At 39.6% G+C, this 5,914-nt stretch overlaps 2 pseudogenes; one reads left to right on the top strand and one right to left on the bottom strand.

Moving 5' to 3' along the window:
• The first annotated feature begins 59 nt into the window (after positions 1-59).
• Positions 60-1,352, top strand: LOC137989284 (uncharacterized; annotated as a pseudogene).
• Positions 1,353-1,672: 320 nt separating this feature from the next.
• On the bottom strand, positions 1,673-5,669 carry LOC137989283 (uncharacterized; annotated as a pseudogene).
• Between the last annotated feature and the right edge of the window lie 245 nt (positions 5,670-5,914).

The raw sequence follows: 5,914 nt of genomic DNA, 5'->3' as shown, positions 1-5,914 counted from the left end.
GTTTTGGAATGCAATAAATACGGAAACAACATTTTAAACGCCTCCAGTGACTAGTCATGATGGCGTTGCGTGAACTTGCCAGAAAGGGTAAGTTCATGCTGCTGATTTTGATGCAGCTTGTAGACGACGACCCTCCTGCCACTATCGAACGACGAGTGTGGACTCGCGAGTGGATAAAATGAAGAGAGGAATTGGGGGCCTATCATACCCTGTTTTGAGAATTAGTGGCGGAAGACACCCTTGGGTTTGGCGAGTACATAAGGATACCTCATGCCAAGTTCCTAGAATTAGTGGAGGTTGTAGGGCCCCTTTTAACAAAGTGAGAGACCCATATGAGGACATCTATTGCGCCAAACGAACGACTTGCCCTCAGTATCAGATACTTGGCAACAGGAGAGACGTTTCAGTCCCTTTCCTTCCAGTTTCGGATTGGCAAGAGTACTGTGTTTCCGATTGTAATGGAAGTATGCGGCGCTATTTACCAAGTTTTGGGAAGACAACACTTAAAAACGCCCAACACCGTTGAAAACTGGCACGAAATTGCAACTCTATTTTACTTTAAGTGGAATATTCCAAATAACATTGGTGCTATAGAAGGAAAACGGATTTTGATCCAGAAGCCCCCAAATGCTGGTTCCCATTTCCACGACTACAAAGAGAATGAAAGTGTTATTGCGTTCATCATGTCGGGACCGAGTTATGAGTGCCTCTATGCAGATGTAGGCACCAACGGGCGGAACTCAGACGGACATGCATGGGCATGGTGCTCACTGAAGAAGGCTTTGGACAGCCCAGACAATCCGCTTAACATACCTCCTCCTTGCCCATTGCCCGGGGCTAGCAAGGCAGTTCCTTTTGTCATAACAGCAGACGAGGCGTTTTCTTTGGCAAGCTACATGCTGAAGCCGTATCCTCGAAAGAGCCTTACAGTGGAGGAAAGAATTGCCAACTATCTAATATCCCGAGGAAGAAGGATTTCCGAGAATATCCTGGGAATTCTAGCCAATAGATGGTGCTCTTTTCGAGCCCCCTTCCTTTTGAGCCCTGTCAAGGTACAGAAAATAATGATGGCCGTACTAACGCTTCACAACTGGCTGAACAGCGACAGATTCAGCAAGAATGTGTACTGCCCTCCCGGTCTGACAGACAACGAAAATCCTGTAACCGGGGAAATCATCCAAGGCACTTGGAGAGACAACTCTCCTCTTGAATCGCTTGTATCCCTTCAGCCATCCCTTAAGCACAATTACAACAGAAGCGCCCAAGAAATGCGCCAGGAAAATACAAGGTGGTTCAATGAGGAAGGCGATGTGCCGTGGCAAAGGAAAATGTGTGGAGTTTCGTGGCTTTGAGTTTTTTTTAGAGATCAAAAATGCATGTACAATCGTAGTTAATATATTGACTGTGGCACTGTGACAGTTAACATGAAATTTGCATAGTATGCATTCAAGCGAGAGCAGAGTTTGTAGTTTGGAAAAATTATGATCATAACACAACATAGAAACCGATTTATGTTAAAAGTATTCGTTTGCTAGTAAAAAAAAAGTTAAAACCAAAGAAAAACGTTTGCTGTCATTTGATTTTTTAATCATGTAATTTACAAGAAAAAATGCCTAGCACATAATAACGGTATCCACTAAATCGCCCTTTTTTACTTTGACTTTTCTGTTTTCTAATCGAAGTCTGGCGGGAATGCTTGGTTCCTGTGAGAGCTTTCAACACCTAAGGATGGTCATGACGGCTGTTCGGCAGACTGCATATGTGTACTACCATAGAAATATGGGTTAAACCCAGGCGGAGTGATGTTGGAAGCACTAGCATAGCTGGTGTCACTGTAGCTTAAGCCAGAAGCAAGGCTAGAAGGATAGTCAGCTCTACTGAATGCACGTTGAGTTGAATTTCAGGCAAAACTTGTGCTGTTGGCCTTTTCTAGCTCATCTTTTTCCTCGAATTCAAAAAGTACATCTGAAATGCACTTCTTGGCTCTCCGAAATGTGGATGGAGCCAGTTTGGACAATGTCAATCCAACGTATTTTCCAAATACATGTGCTTCGTTGGTCTGGTGTGCCGGGGAGTCGCCGGTAGCAGGGTGGGGCGCTTTAATCACCACCACTGCTTGCTCAAACAATTCTAGTTTCTTGTTTTCAATGTCATGTCGTTCTTTCTTTCTTTTTTTGGCTGACGAGGGACCGGATATTGTGTCGATAGTGTCCTCTGTGTCATCGCAAATGCTGTTGGTGAACTGAAAATGCGTGTAAAACTCCCATGAAGACTGCACTGCACCAATCCTTCCCCCTTTATAAAAAAAAAGATATCACTTGAGAAGATCCCAGTGTTGAAAATAAAAATGTCTTAAGGTGGATGGAACCAGTTTCACTACTTCTAAGACACCTTCTGACATTGTATCATGTATCATGTAACTGTATCTGAATTGACTCCCATGAATTTTTTTAAACTTTTCTGATAGCTCTACATGTATTTCATATTGCTAGTTACTATTCTACAATATAAAATGGTTGTCACGAAATTCATTTGTGAGATAGATATAAACAAGTAAAGAGGAAATACTGTAGGGTGGTTTTTGGAGAGCTTCCATGTTGCCTTGGTAACCTAGTACGTCACAATAGGGGCCACATTTTGTGAAGCAATGCTTGTTGCTTCATGTGGTACCGTAAAATTTCTCTTATGTAATACAGTATAATAGTTATAACCCTTCTAATGACAAGGTCTCTTTAAAAGTGGTGAAACTGGTTCTAGCCATGGAAGTTACTGCTCAGTATCATCATTTTCTTTAGTCTATATTTTTTTTGTTTTATTGGGGGATCGGTTAAGCTTGTCATTATACTCGTTTGCTCAAAGTTCTGAAAGTCAATGTCACGTTGCTCAGTTGTCAAATTAGAAAGGCTGTGGAAAGAAAGTTGTAATTCAGTTTGTATTAAGTTAAAGCTTAAGTTTGCATCGTGATTGTTCTGAGAAGGGAATAGTAGTCATGTCACTTGTCTTAGCAGAAACAAGTTGGTATCAGCAGTTTTAACGTTGTTGACTCCTTTTTTTGTATACTTTTTCAGGCCTCCACCACAACTGTACAGGAGCAACCATTGATTTCATTTTAGCTTAACTTTACAAGTGTTAATGATTCAAAATTATTAAGCGGACATCAACTTACGATTGAAAAATTAAATTTGAAAAAAAATTCAAGATTTTTGGTGTACTTACCGTAATAAGTGGACTTCCAGCAATGTTGAAAGTTGGAATGGGCCAACAGTAGTAATGCACTTCACGTGGAATCTTCGTTAACGCTTATTGGCTATGTGTAGGAAAGGGTCGGGAAGAAGGTTTGAAGGGTGTGGCAATTTAAGGTGATTCCTCAGAAAAAAGAGTTTTTTAACGATTTTCTTGAAACTTTCCCTGAATGCTCCTTTTTTGACCCTGTTTTGAGAACTACAATATAAATGATAAGTCACTGTGCTTGCTTAAATGATATCATGGGCCAATCTTACCCCGTTGATGCCAGTACTGATACTAAACACGTGTATTATTTCATCGGCTCAAGGGTACATTTTGTGGTACATAAACGAGAGGGTTTTTAAAGTAACACTTAAAAACACCTCATAGGTAGAAAGTCTAGAGCATATGGAACACTTTCTTTTTATACTTTATCAAAAAATCACTCAACTTAAAATGACGTTGGCACAAAACGTTCCTCAAGTCGTTGTTTTTAAGATCATAAGGGGCATAAGGGGCTTTGTGTACGTTTTTAGCTATATCTTTTTTTCCTTTCCATAAATTCTTTTTATTTTTTTTTATTTAAAGGTGATTTATTGCACACCAAAAGTATGCAAGAATAGATATAGGTCACCGTGCTTGTTTAAGTGTAAAACACCATCGTCCCTGTCTCTTCTCGATTATCATAGATCGAAACAACAGAATTCGCCTTGCTCTCGGAATGCGCGCACTTATTCACAAAGAGTTGTTGGTCATTCACAGCTTCTTTCACGTGTTTTGTGAACTGTTTCTGCGAGTATGATCTACATATGCCACATTTACAATTTTGCAAATTATATCCATTATAATATTGACACATCATATGCACAGTACAGGATGCGCAGTGCAATCAATATTGAGGAATCACCTTAAGGAAATCTAGAATTATGCCGACAAATGAGTATTTCCCGTGTCGAAAGCCATCCTTTGTTAATATCGTTGTTTCTTCTTATTCTGGCTTAATGGTGGCATATGTGTCATCTTCCATTGCGCTGGGCCCAAAGTATTGTTTTTACACAAAGCTATTTTATGTTCCCCATATCTATATATTGTTTTTAGTGCGTTAATAACCTGGACTTTAAGGCTTTTCCGAAACGTGTGATATGCTGATTAGAGAGTTTGCTTCCAAGGCATGGGTGATGGGGTAATTTCACCATATCACTGTACCAATCACTTTTTCACTTTTTTATTGCTGAACCACTGTTAAAGGGTTCTGGTGGCTGCTGTGGCAGCTGGATGTTTATGGCTGCAATACCACTCTGTTGAGGTTTGATCACGGCTTGATCGTGTGAACCTTATAATAGTGGGGCAGCTGAGAAATTTTTTTGATCGTTTGCAAAGCCACTAAGTATATGTAATAGGACTACATGCTGTCCAATCTGTTAATAATTGGATGAGAAAAATTCTTAGGACTGCCAATTAGTTTTGCGCTCCAAATCAGCTGATTGAAATGATTTATAATCGGCCCCACCCAAGATAAGTGGGATTTTCTATATTAGGTAGGATATGCGCTGTGTAATGTGTTCAGCATGAAAAGATTTGTCTCAAATTTAATACCAAACAATAATGTTACATCATGGGAAATGCATTTCTTCTTTTACCACACGACCTCTCAACACCATTTGCACTTGCAATAGTTTTATCCATCACTATGTCAATGTCCCATCGCGTAGTGGATGGCCTGACATCGCTTTTTATGAAATGCTTCGCTTGTATAATAAAGACATGTTTCCAGTGAAGTCAGTAATTGTTTAATAATATACGTCACATCACGATCAGGAAAATAAGTTGTATTTTAGAAATGGGTGGAAGATTAAAGTTACCAGGACACTTAATGTATTTGTGGGGCACTCCCCAGGGATTGGTTACCCCAGCTCGTGTTTCATCCCTGACAAACACTAGAAGTGCTATTCCAAAGCTTCCAATTTAAGTAATCCCAAAAGATTTAAAGATTTAAAGAGAAAAAAACAATGGCCCTGTAAATGTGGTTAAATTGATTCATTTGTTTGCCGTCATCTGCAAAACAACAACGTGAAATTACCAAAACTAAAGTTGAACGCATTTGCAACTGATTATTTTCCTCAATAACTACCTCACTTAGTACAAGTAGAACGATTGAAAAGCTTAAAAGATAGGTCACACAGCACGAATATGTATTTATATAAGTGACGTTTTCGGTTGGCGTTACCATCACGATTGCGTCAAGTCTCAATGATAATTGTTAGATAGTCATACTACACTTATAACCTGTTGCTTTATTTTCTTTTTTAATTTAGTAATTTTACGATTGTAGCCTGTTTACATGCACCTTTTTCAACAGCAGACATCTGCAATAGTTGCGACTCTATTTTGCAGGCCTCTAAGTCATTCAAAGTCGTGTTCAAAGTCGCATTGAAAGTCGCCATCATTTCTGTCGAGGATATCCTTGAGACAGTCTACTGAGCTGAACAATGTCCTTAATGCTTCTCTGTCTGGGCACACAGGATACACTGAAAAGAACTTTTCAACGGACTTTTCATCCTCTTGATTCCATTTGACTGGAAAAGAGCATTTCTATGATTGCCACATGATTACTAGAAACGCCTTCGAAGTTAAGTCTTGGCTGGGAATCTACATCTTTAGGAGGTGTTGAATTTGCCGACACGCTTCC

The sequence above is a fragment of the Montipora foliosa genome, unplaced genomic scaffold (genome assembly GCF_036669935.1).
Source record: "Montipora foliosa isolate CH-2021 unplaced genomic scaffold, ASM3666993v2 scaffold_450, whole genome shotgun sequence".
NCBI classification, from domain to species: domain Eukaryota; kingdom Metazoa; phylum Cnidaria; class Anthozoa; order Scleractinia; family Acroporidae; genus Montipora; species Montipora foliosa.
This window is presented reverse-complemented; position numbering and strand designations above follow the sequence as displayed.